Raw genomic sequence first — 14069 nt, forward strand, 5'->3', positions numbered from 1 at the left:
GCAAAAGTAAACAGAAAAATGAGAAGATACACAATACAGTGACTGTGGAATAAAACGTTATCGGCTTGGCTTCGAGCTTTGTGGCTTCACTGAATTAGAAAGCAGTGTGTGTGTGTGTGTGTGTGTGTGTGTGTGTGTGTGTGTGTGTGTGTGTGTGTGTGTGTACACAGAGAAGCTTGAACCACAATTAACAAAGCTAATGAGATCTCTCACTGTTCCGCATTTTAATCGGGCCAAAATGTTGGATGCAGTTGTAAAATGAAGTTCAGAATGATGGGCAGGATTAATATTTAAACACCTAGCTTTACGGAAGATATCACACACACACACACACACACACACACACACACACACACACACACACCCTGCAGATGGGACCCTGCATGTACGATTAGAGTGTGATTGCATGATAATGGTATGATAATCGTGATTAATCAGATGGAAGTTTCCGGAGGGCGTTTTGTAACCTGCATGCTAAACGCAGACTCGCGCTAAACAGAGAAAATTACCCATCATGCCACAGGGCGGCCGGCGAGGAGCAGACTGAAAGGCAGGGGGTTCTCTCTCTTTCTCCCTCTCTCTCTCCACTGAGACTGACAGGCAGAGAGGACCATGTAGGAGGCGTGGCCTGTGCACCAATTAGTCCTAGTGTAGAAGGTGTGGTCTATGTACCCATTAGTCTCAGTGTAGAAGGTGTGGCCTGTTGCCAATTAGTCGTCGTTTAGAAGGCGTGGCCTGTGCACCGATTAGTCTCAATAAAGGAGGCGTGGCCTCTGTCATTAGTTCTGGTTAAAGAGGTGTGGTCAGTGAAGTGGGCGTGGCTTCTGTGGTACCAGAACTGAACTGTAAGCTGCTTTAAGTGCATCCTTCCTACACCGAATCATTAATCACATATTGAGATGTGTATTCATTTACGACACACAGACACACACCCCTAACAATTTTATCTCATAATTATTCTGGGATTTGTTTTATTCATTGGAAAAAAAGCCCTAAAGCACAAACAAGGCTTGGCTTTTATCTCCCCACAGAGAGGTGTAATGAACAGAAGGGGGGGGGGTTGTTTACAGTCCGTGTTTGTCTTCTAATCCACAACACACTTCACTTGTCAAATTCTCTGACAATCAGGATTAAAGACGTCAGATTACTCAGAAGAAATAGCGGAAAACGATACGTTCTGTCGTATCACCTTCCTCAAGCAGGATCCAGATTCTTCATTAATACGTCTACAGTAACGCGAAGACGAGGGGTGTTCGTGTTCAGGAGACACACACAGCGTGTCAGGAACATCCATGTGAATTAAACACGTGGCCAGCGAACGATACGGCGTGTCAGTGGAATGTGCAGGTTTTCACAGTGTGGATTCCAGGTCTTAAAACCACTCAATTTGAATAAAATGATCAACGAAGCAACATTTTGTATTTTAAATAAGCGATGCAATAAAAACGCTCGTGTTCTCGGACATTCTGACCTCTAGAATATAAGTGCATGTAAGAGGAAGTGTTTGTGCGCCCTTGAGTCGTCTCTACAAAGCATCGCTTGTCCTGCTGTGGATCCCTCGAGTCTCTGAGTGAGGAGCAGCTGCTCGCTGTCAGTGTGTGTGTGTGTGTGAGCCAGTGAGAGAGAGTGTGTGTGTGTGAGTGAGAGAGAGCGCCAGTGAGAGAGAGAGAGAGAGAGAGAAAGTGTGTGTGTGTGTGTGTGTGTGAGAGAGAGAGTGTGTGTGTGTGTGTGTATGGTCTACTGCTATTACCCATCAGTGTCCTGGTTAAACATGGTTTGTAAGTCTGTAAACACTGATAGGCCTCACTTCACAACTGGAACTGTTTGATATGAGCTTTATTCACTTATGCGTACTGCGTTTGCAGGCAGGAGGAGTTCAGCGTAACGGCAAGTCACAGGTTTAGAACTCCAATATGGACGCCAGCACAGCAAACATCAACATTTGTACTTTTCCCCAGCATGGATTACATTTACAGCATGAAATACGTCTTCGCTCCTGCTCTCAGACACGTTAAACCGCCAGCGCCCGCCTGCCGGATGCTAACAGTCTGAGCCGAGATGCACAGCTTAATAACGTCACAATTTAAGGCCACAGGCCAAATCTGTTCACGTTTTGTGAATTTTTACTTTCCCGCTCATTCAACACACCTTTCACAAGGCTAGATTCTGGAATATGGAAAATAAATAAACAGCAGCATTTCCATTTCCTGTTGGAGTTTTCTGATATTTATGTAAATATGTTATGATTCAGACATAATGTTAGCGAGCACCTCACTACCACCATACGTGGTAAAGTCAGAGGTTTATAGAGCAAGGGCACGCATGAAATAGTTTTAAAAAACCATCATGGCTTGTCTGCTGGATGCGCTATCCGCCCACTCGAGGTTCACGCCGTAATATCGTATCACGGTTCAAGGTCAAATGAAAATCGGCGCTAAATCAGTTCACGCTGCACAAATGAACAGATCTGATATCAACTAACCTCATTTTCCATACTTCCTCATGCCGTATATATACGTTCTGGGAGAAGTCAGGGGTTTAGATCCCTATATAAATGCTGTCGATTTAAATCCCGGCGTTTCAACGCATTAAATATTTTCCTTCCACCGTTCGGAAAAACGCTCGAGAGAACACGCGCGCTGAATGATTTTCTCCGTAAGGTAGTACTGTGATAATACTGTAAACCGCGCTGAATATTATCTGTACGTCTCCACTCTGTGTGAGTGATCCGTCATCAATACACACGCTCACATCTTTATAAATACATCGTATTTATATTAACACACGGAGTCAACAGATAGGACAGCATACGTGATGACTCGAGCAGTAACAGAACGGGGGTCGGTTCTGCTTCCCTGCCTGTCCGTGTGCATTAGTAGTGTGACCACAGATTAGGCATGAAATCATAAAGAGAGAGAGAGAGAGAGAGAGAGAGAGAGAGCGCGAGATAGAGTGAGAGAGGCCATAACCGATTGATTTTATTTATATATCTTATATGCCCAAGCATTAAAAAAATATCACTTGGAGGTTTTTGAGCTTGGGTATGCGTTGATAATCAGTTATACCGTTTATCCTGATCGTGTGTACTGAACATTGTGTGTACTGAACGTGGCTGCTGAGTTCTGGACTGTGATTGGTCAGGAGGTGTTGATTAGTTTTCTATAACAGCAGCTCGGACAGTAGCGCGGCTGCGAATCACAGCTTTATATGAATGCACTAATTCATTGTTACATTATCATTTCTGTAGTAACAGCTCATTCACAGGGACACAGGGCTGACACTGGAGACTCCTTCCATGAACATTAAATGAATTAGTTTTCTGACATCTTCAAGACAGGAGTTTACGCTTTGTGGTTTTTCAGTAGCACAACTTGCGTTAAATAATTAACTGATATTAAACGTAACTATAAACGGATAAAACGTGTGATGTGTCATTCTTTAATCGTTCAAAACAAAAATCATTTTGTTGTTTTCAGATCTCTGAGCTTTGCCTTTCAAGGAAATCTGTGGGCGTGGCTAATTGGTATTTATCAACATATGCAAATGATTACGGGAAAAAAAAAAAAAAATCGGTGAAACTCGGAAAACAGAGGGGAATTTTTAGCTCTGTTTCAACCTACAGCGCAAAACCATTTTAAATATGGTCCACTTATACTTCATTATTCATCATCATGACAAAATCAGTTCAGCTAACAGGCCAATAAATTAGAAACCCTGAGCTTGAGAAATACCTCAAAAGATACAGACAGTGCATTTCCATTAAGAAGTGCATACTGTCGTGTAAATACGCTTATAGTACAAGTTTTAAAAATATAACATACAATCTTAGCTACATCACCAAACTCTAACATTTATGGTAATTATAATATCTGTTTGTGAGTTTTCTCCTTTCTTTTAATCACACCACTGAGTAATCTCACACAGCTGAGCTGCTGATAAACATCAGGAAATAAATAAGCCTGTACAGGAGACTGAACACAATGCTTACAGAATGTAAGACGGCGATAAATTAGGAGGTTATATTTATGAGCTCACGACTCCTAAAATGAGTTATTACACTCATCTCCGCCATCATGTGGCGCTTCTCTACCGCCTCCATCCTTCCCCCCAGTCTGCTTCTTTCACTCGATTGTTCTGCACTTGTTAAAAGCCTTTTCTCACACGTTCGCCGAGTTTAATTCCCACTGTAATCTGCAGTCTCCAGCCATCTGCTCAGGAACCGAAAGGCCAATATGCTAAATCCCAAACTAAACACCGAGCTAATTTCGTATGATTGGCTCCGAGTGGACGAGCGCCAAGTTATTCAGCATAATCCGAATATCAACACGGCTAAAGGAGAAGAACAGAGTGAGGATGGCAAACACTCTCCTGAGCAAACACACCGCACAATGACATTACAGCAGGAGTTCTACAAAAACACTTTGTTTAAAAAGAAAAAAAAAAAAAGAAGAAGAATTCATCTGGTTTCATTTCTGGAGTTTATTAAAGACAAAAAAAACTAATCCTGGGATTTCAGATCAATATAAATCTGTTCATGAAGCTGGATATGTATGATGATAGCACTGATTCAGAACAGTGTGAAGGAGATGCTTGGATGCCTGGAAGTTACAGTGAAGGAGGCGTGGCCAATGTACCAGTGAGCCTATAGGTTGCACTGGAGGAGGCGGGGCTTCTGAGCCCTTGCAGTTAGAGTGAAATATGCATGGTTTCTGTGCCTAGAAATTACTGAAGGAGGCGTGGTCTCCGCGCCTAGAAGTTACCATGAAGGAGGCGTGGCCTCTGCGCCTAGAAGTTACCGTGAAGGAGGCGTGGCCTCTGCACCTGAAAGTTACCGTGAAGAAGGCGTGGCCTCCACGCCTCAAAGTTACCGTGACTTCCCGTAGCCGCCCGCATCAAATTCAAGGCCTTGATGCTCACCTACAAGACCTTGTCTGGAACAGCGCCCCCTACCTCAACTCTCTCCTGAAGCCTTACGTTCCCTCACGCAACCTGCGATCAATCAACGACCGACGCTTAGTAGTTCCTACTCAGTGTGGCTCAAGATCCCTTTTACTCTTGCACTTACACCTTTACTCTGCGCACTTTCTTCTTCTGGAACTCAGTTAACGGATCTTGTACGGTTGCACTACTTGTATTGTTCTCTGCTTGATATATCGCTTTGCTTGTATTTTCTCATTTCTAAGTCGCTTTGGATAAAAGCATCTGCGAAATGAATAAATGTAAATGTAATGTAATGTCTCTGTGCCTCAAAGCTACCGTGAAGGAGGCGTGGCCTCTGCGCCTCAACGCTAACATGACGGAGGTGTGGCCTCTGTGTCTGTTAGTTAGCGTAAAGCAGAACAGACATTTCCTTGCATATAAAGGTGTCCTAAAATGTTTTTAAAAAAGTTATTTTTATACTTCCACGGAAACCCCAGTGGATATGACTACTAAATGTAGAATGTGAATAAATCAAGCAAGTACACTTAAAAGTTTTTACTTCATCACCTGCGTACTGAAGTTACGTCCACGTTCCTCTCCTGCAGGAACCTCCATCTCCGTCACTCGGCTCTGCTGCGCATCTGTCAGTCAAAAACATGTGGGAATCAGAATACACACAATACTGCATCAGTGAGCAAACTTACACACACACAGCCACACACACACACACACACACACGTGCATTTTGAGGTAAAATATAGTCACGGTGGTCTACTTCAGGTCAGGCAAACATCTGCTTTGAAAGCATGAATATTTAATTTTATCCCGAGGAGATGCTCTGGGTGTTACGCTGCGAGTGCATAAATCCCAGAGCCTCACTGCAGGCAGGTGGCACCATCTATCAAACGACCCGGTGCTGATGAACACAGCAAAACGCTGAGAGTGTACAATATGGCTGCTTTCAGCCTGGACATGATCATCTCTTATAACTTCATAACTCAACCATTCAACTATTCTGACTGCAGCTTCATGAGCACAGCATCAGTGCGTCACTGCTCGTACAGTGACACTCAATTCAACTACTCAAGCCTTTACAGATCTCTGGATCCTGTATAAAATGGTAAATATGGAAATACTGCGAGTGACATACCTGTTGCATAAGTATTCACCCCCCTGGAACTTATCCCCACTTTGTAGTCTTACAGGCTGGTTTTGTTTATGGCATGAATCTACACAAAATAACCTATGATAGTGAGGTGGGGGGAAAGGGTGCTCATTATGTCATCACTTGAGATGATTCAATTTGATTTGATTCAACGTATAGATTCAATAATTACATTATATTCATTGGAAGCGATAGACGGATGGAAGCAAAATTTTGCCAAGAGTTGTTACGATTCAATTTGATTACAATTCGATTCAATTAACAGATTCAATGATTGATTTGATTCAATGAATCAATTCAACGGAAGCTCAAAGTTAAAACGAAGGGTGCAGTTTTTGTTTCAGAAGTATAGAAACTAGTGTGCATGTTTTATTCATTCCACCCTTCATAAGTCACATTTCATTTTTTTATATGGAAAATTATGCTTTTATAAAAGTACTGATATACATAAAAACACTACCACCTGATATAGACATTAACGTCTATTCAGACATAAAATATACACAATCTCTGAGTAAAATGTTCTCTCTTAGATGAAAAATATTTTTATATATACACAACATCCCTGCAGTGTGTCTGCTAGCGTCTGAATAAGCCCAGAAGTCACATAAACCTCTTAATAAGCAGAGAAATAAACCAGCACATGTTGATTTTGATGCCGCAGGCTTAGTTTAGACCGATTTGGATGTTCATGGGGTGAGGAATGACATCACAGGTCATAAAACGTGCAGTTTAATTTGTCGAAAACCCGCAGCAGGACACAGAGAAAAGCTTTTAATCATTTTTCTGCTGCTGACTTCACGGCTCGCTGATATACACATCAAACAGCATACAGTGATTCACGTGAAGAAGCCACGCTTCCTCAATCGGCCGCGAATCAGCAATTATTCTCCTTCACACTAGGTGTCGATGTTAATTTCGACATCGGGTGAAGCCTCTGATCAGCATCCGAATAAGCTGTCACACGAGGTCGTGACTCCTGACAAAAATGAAATTGCATTTGTAATTTTGACTGAAATGTCAATTTCGCCGTTGCCATGAGAACGAGCCGTGCGGAACAGAAGCTGTGGGGAATTAACACAACCTGGAGGGCATGAGGAACCTTACCCAAGCTTCTACAGCATTCCTGCTGACGTCACTGGTGTACAAGCGTATCACGGTGTCTGCTGTCTCTGTTTTTCGGCGTTCACCATCCTCCTGCTGTCCGGACGGATCCTCCCGTTAGACATCAAAACATAAATCATTAACGATTACAAGCTGACATGACATCAACAATAATCAATAACATATTCTAACTCTCCTGCAATATCTCATACAAGACATTTTAACAACAATAAGTAAAAGATGTAACGGCATGATTGAATTACTTGCGTATTTTACATAATATCTTTAGGATTGTCTTTATTCACCATGAAAATACTAGCATCACGTAATCAATTCCATTTAATTCAATGAATCAATTCAGTGTAAGCTTGAGAATTCAATTTGATTGGCTCTTTAACTGTTTTTAATTGAATTAAAAGATTCAACAATTGATTTGTTTCAATCAGTGAAAGCTAAAATTCTGCCAAAACTTAAGAAGATTCCATATGATTACGAATCGATTCAATGAATCGATTCAATTGAACCTAAAATTTTAACCACAACTGATTTTTTTTTTTTTTTCAATTCAATGAACAGATTCAATGAGTGAGTTGATTCCATGAAAGGTTCAGTAGAAACTCAACTTTCGCCACGACTTCAGATGATTTAATTTGATTTGATTCCCATTCAATTCAATGAACAGATTCAATGATTGGTTTAAGTCAAGGAATCGATTCGATACAAGTATTACCTATACTTTAGTTCATTTTTACATTAAAATGGGAATTATAGAACATTATATTACTCAATTATTACAATACTCCCAATTGTTTTTATACTATTAAGTGGCCATGTTGAGTTTAATGCTATTTTACAGCCCTGTGTTTGTCTCTTCATGCTTCATACACTGCTTATGATGGTTTATAATCACAGTCAGTTTGTTCAGCTTCACACACTTCATGTCATCTGTTCATGATGCTCCTCCTGCTGTTCTGCGTAGCTGTGCATTTTGTGTGCGTGTCTGTGTGTCTGTGCCAATATTTTAATTTGCATTTAACCGTGACTTTTTGCAGGCGACTGAATAATAAACTGAACAATATTTTGAAGAGTGTGTGATAACATTATTAAATTAATACGTGTGTCTGAGTGGCAAACTGGCAAAGTTTGTCTAAAAGAATTTCAACATGGTGTCATTTCCACTTGAGAAATGACTGGCCTGTGTTTACACTCATCAACTCTATCTCCCAGTTTTGTGTCCTCCTTTCAACACACACACACACACACACACAGACACACACACAGATGGAAGTTAACAGGCTCGGCGCAGAGCCCACATCAACACCAGCGTGCAAATCGGAGATCAGATCAGGCGCCATCTGCACCGTGTGTGTGTGTGCGTGTGTGAGAGAGAGAGAGAGCTGGACAGGCAATAGAGAGCTCCATCACAGCCAACAGATGATCATAATTAATAGAGAGATGTTCCACCGTTTTAGCTGGCTGAGTGTTTGGCCTGGCCGAGTGTCCGGTAGCCCCCGCTGATGACTTTTTGGGAAAAGACTAAACGTCTAAATAAAAGACGTTTAGTATAACGAAAGCACATCTTTTTGTATGCTTTGAGCACAGTAAACATTTTTCTTCAAGTCCAGGGAAAGTGGCGTGGCCTCTGAACACTTTCCCTGGATTCATCTTCATAAACCAGCTCGGAGCCTGATGGTGCGTTCGAGTCATGTAGGAAGGATCGTATTTACGAGTTGAACGCACGTGAACTCCACCACAAAGTCGTAATTACCAGAGTGAAACTCTCAGCTCAGAGTTTCCGAGTTGGGGGCGTGTCAGTCAGAAAAGAGGGTGGAGTCAGTGGTCTGTAGTTGAGGGTAAATTTGTTGAAATTGAATGTTTATTCATCTCAGAAGCAGATTTCAGTTATTATGTGTTAAGTATATGAGGAAGCTACTGTTAGGCTTTTTTATTTACAATAAAACAAGCTGATTTCCTGCACAAAATATGACAGCGGTGTACAATTACGATATAATATGTAACTGAAGTTTACAGTGGCTTCATAATTTGATTAAAAACATAAAAAAGCAAAACACACCTGATGCGCATTCTTTGTTCTTCATTTTGTAGAAGTAGAATTAAAAACACCTGTTGTATTCTGTTTGTAGCTAATTAAGAGAAGGTACCATAAATTAAGAGAAGGTATCATAAACAACTTATTTGTGCTTATGTCATCACCATGTTTTATTATTTCTTTCTCTCCTTTTAAATAAACATTGTTCTTTTATTTTGAGATGCTGTAGCACAGGCCTCTACAGGCCTGGAGGAACAGATTTTCTTCTTTACAGTTTCTTTATTTGGAAAACATCTGAATTTTTTATTCCCATTTTTTCTTTTTTCTTCGCTGTACGCTGTAACACAGCCCTTTAATTAGAACAGACTCTTCTGTCCCCCGTGTCTTTTTAATTTTAGGAAATGTCTATTTATTTCCCTCTTTTTCCATTTAAGTTTTCTATTATTTATTTATTTATTTATTTATATCAATGTTCTCCCTGTAATTTTCCCCATTTCTTCCATATATATTTTTTCTTTGTTTATTTTTCCGAATTACAGTTTTCCTGTGTTTTTGTTTGGAAAGTCTGTCCTTATTCGCTTGTTTCGCCCCTTTTTAATGTTTCCTTTATTTCATCATATCTATTTATATTTATTTGTTTATATCTATTTTTATCCTACCATTTTTATCCGCCCCCTTTCTTTTTTTGAGACACTGTAATGCTTTAATTAGAACAGGCTTTTTTTCATGCCTTTAATTGGAAAACGTCTTTATTCCCCCCTGCCCAACGTCTTTCACGTACCTGCTGCTTATCGCCCTCAACTGAAGGATAATCTCGTTCTCCGGTTTATCAATTAGACGGAAAAACAACAGGAGAAGAGCATCAATTACAGCCATCATATTTAAACCCCGTAGATATGGTTTTAAAAAGGTCGATAATCTTTTTCACCTACACAGGCCGCTATCAGATTTGGACGGAAGCCCGGGCGTTATCGCAGGTTGGATAATTGGCAGGGAGTCTCGCTCTGGAAAACACAAAGCCGTGCGCTTTTCTGTGGGGACGCGAGCCTCAAGGTCAGAGCTCGAACCGTCCACCAAACAAGCTGTCAGCGCTAACTTTGTCAGGACAAATAAACTGGCAGAGAGCGATAATGGATCTAATTTCACCTCTTCTGCCATCGCTGAGCCTGCAGCCTCCCAGGGGAACCCACGGCAAAGCTCCAGCTTACAAACAAACACTGAAAAGGAACCAATGTTATCTGAGAGAGAGAGAGAGAGAGAGAGAGAGAGAGAGAGAGAGAGAGAGAGAGAGAGAAGACTCACTTGAAATGCATCACCTAGAGGTTCATTGATTTGGACGTCGAAAACATCTTCGTCATCTGCCGGCTGCTCTCTCACTTCCTCAGCCAGATGTACGGCCTCAGCCTTGGCCCCATGTTCCAGATGTGAGCTCACAGCACTGTGAACACACACACACACACACACAATCTGGAGAACGTCATTGGGATCGATCCGATACTGAAACGCTGGCCCAGTATTGGATTTAAGAGTTAAATCATGATCCTAATTGACTCCTAATTGAAAGTTGTCAGAGAAGAAGAGCTGACTTTATATGTAAAAATAAAAATAAATAAATAAACAAACAAACAAACAAACAAATAAAAACCCACCAAATCCACGCTCTGTGTTCTTGTGTTTAAACTGCAGGGTGTTCGTTCTAGAGATCGACCTTTCGGAGCAGAAAAGTTCACCTCTACCTGGTGGTTGGATCATCCTCGTCGCTACGCAAAAGGTCATCGTTCAGCTCTTCATGCCAAGTGTCCTGAAAAACAACCAATTTTTAAAAAAAGTTTTCAACCCATGTGCATGTTTTTTTATTAATTTTATAAATACATATACATATTAAAACTGAGAACTCTGGGATATCTGATGCATGCAGAGCAACCTCTGTTAGTAAGCTAAATAAATCAGTCAGCAGTTATTAGCGTATTTATGTGACATATAAACCTACGCATGACACGACATGATGTCTTTAGTGTTTAGTAACATGCTTTAAAAAGGTTGGGAAATGGTGGTGTAGATACAAAAACCTCGAGTCCTGTTTACATCGACTGAAATGCTGCGAGTCAAGTCTTAATGTAGTTATGAATCGGTGCAGCGGGTCAGTCTGTACAGCATCAGTCCTGCTCCGTTACAGCGGTGATATCTCACTCACAGAACATCGTCATACCTGCCCTGCAGTTCCCTGACATAAAACTGAAGCAGCGTCTCACTCACAGCTCATTCTCGTCTATCCAACTCACTCTGCGTCTCTGCTTGAGGACACAACACACCATTACTCGTGAAAGAAAACGCAGCTGCTTCTCCTGCCAAGAAAGCAGCAGTCACCTGTCCTGAGGCAGAATCTGACACCTTTACCTTAAACCTGCCACCGTAACACACACAGCTGCTACGTTACATTACACCTGATCCTGTAATACAGACATCCGCTGGCTGCTAGCGCAAAGTACAGTGCACTCGGACAGCTCGATTTTATTTATTTATTTTTTTATTTATTTTTATAAACCCCAGGGGAGCGTGGCTGTAAGAAATACTCACATTCAGGGCTGTCAGAGAGTCATCGTCAAGAATGTCATCTTCGATATCACTTAAAAAGAGAGCAGAGACAATGCAAACGGATCGAGTTCAGTGTCCCAAGAGTCAATAGATCATAAAAAGTAAAAGAAGAGACTCCGACAAATTGATCAGATTAGAAATAATAGTCATTTAGCACGGCCCTTGAAATATGCAACAAGATTCTGATTTTTTTTTTTTAATCAGATGAAGGCATGTGCTCACAACATTTCCATGTAAGAAGTAATACATTATGGATTACTTTCATACGACAATACAGCCTGAAGTGTTATTCCACTTGTGCCAAGAATGACTTTTTTTTATTAATGAATGACATCATACTTTTACCAACAAATATCTCTGTGAAAGAGCGTGCAGAACTATATCGTTCGACTGCAATTTCACCAATTCAAGTAGTTTTCCTTATTTGCATGTAATGTTGTGGAACCTCTGCCAAACAAGTTAGTTCCTGTTCTCACTTATGTTACAGCAGGTATAAACAGTCGGTCCCTCACCAGCCTCAAATGTTTCTCTTTTGAAGATAATAAGACCAAAAAAAAAGAAACGCAGTTTGTCATGTTACAGAGAAACCGCAAAGTGTAAACTCCTCTGTCCTGAAGACTTTCCCCATGTTGGGAATCTTACTGACTGTTATAAAGTCCTGACACTGGAGACTCCTTCCATAAATGTTACATAAACAGCTCCTGACAAAAATTAAAGTCACAATTAAACATGTTTTTTTTTTATCTGTTTATCGTTAGCCTTAGATTATGTGGAGCGTCTGTGGTGTGAATTAGCTTTTACTATCAGAGCCATGCTGTTACAGAAAATTAATCAACACCATCTGAGTCAAGACTTATAGATGAACTGAGTCAAATGAGAAGATCCAAATCTGACTCATCACTAATGCAGCGGTCTAATCAGACACCATGATGGAGTGAAAAGCATAATATTGGACTGAACTAATGTCAGGGAATCAACTTATTTCAAACTGTCCTGTTAAGGATTAATTTACTAGATTAAAAAAAAAAATCAGTACAAAAAGTTTGTCCCAAAGATCAAAGGCAAGTGCACTGATTAGCAGCAGCAGTGTTGCATACAAACCAATTAAACCATGTAAACACACAGCCTTTCAGTGACAAACAGTAATTATCTTAAATCAACACGGCTTATTTTCACACAAATGAACAGCAGTAAACAAACCAAACCCCTTTTAATGAAGAGAAAAAGAGTTTTAACTGTATAAAGCACTACATTTACCTGGCCATGTTTTCCTCAGGTGTCCTCCAAACCTTCGTGAGAGATTAATCATCTGTAACACACAAAATACTGTTCATACAGAGCCTATGAATCTACATTAACGCCTTATAATAAAATATATCTAAAATACAGTTTACTATAAACAGCTAAAAAGACTTCTACAGTCTTAATACACCGATATCAGCTACTTTCTGCACAGTTAGTTAGCAAGCTAGCCAGGAACTTTCATTCCTGCGTGACACATTTAACGTCATATTTATTTATTATATTAAAAATATATTCGCTATAAAATGTAGCCAGGGGGAAAAAATAATAATCGTTTGGTGTTTATTTGTTGATAGCTGTTCTTGGTGTTGGGAGTACTTTATTTGTGTTAAAGCGCTGTTTGTTAATTGGTAGCGGATATACCGCGTCATTTCCGGTTTCTCGTCAGTCAGCGCTGAGTTCGACTGAGAGAGCTGTGTAGTTAATCCAGCGCGATTATAAAGTTTGAATTTTAAGCTTTAAAAGTCGTTTCAAGTGCACAACCCTGTTTAATCATGTATAGTATTGTTAGGATAGACGGACTGTGTCGTTTCTGCTGTGTATTTTACTTGTACAATGAGTTTGTGAAAGATGAGGAAACTCGCACGTTTTCCTCGCGTGTGTGCGCTAGCGTCGCCATTTTATCTTCTTACCGAGGTGCACGCTGACGCTGTTTTCTCGTGTTAGGTGTGTTGTGAAGATAAATACTTATCATCTTGAAAATTTCAGTTATTTATTTATTTATCTACGTTTTCTTTAAGTACTGACATATCACTAGACAGAAGTCATTGTTTGGTGTCAGACACTAATTAGCAAACAGAAGCTGAAGATCATTAGCTAGCTTGTTAGCTGATTAGCTAATTAACCCAGCGCTGGTCTGGGCACGCGCAGGTCGCCATATACTTTGAGTGCGTTAATAAGCACCCAATATCTATCAGTACTCCTTTTATTCTT

Source organism: Ictalurus furcatus, chromosome 20, assembly GCF_023375685.1.
Source record: "Ictalurus furcatus strain D&B chromosome 20, Billie_1.0, whole genome shotgun sequence".
Taxonomy (NCBI): Eukaryota; Metazoa; Chordata; class Actinopteri; order Siluriformes; family Ictaluridae; genus Ictalurus; species Ictalurus furcatus.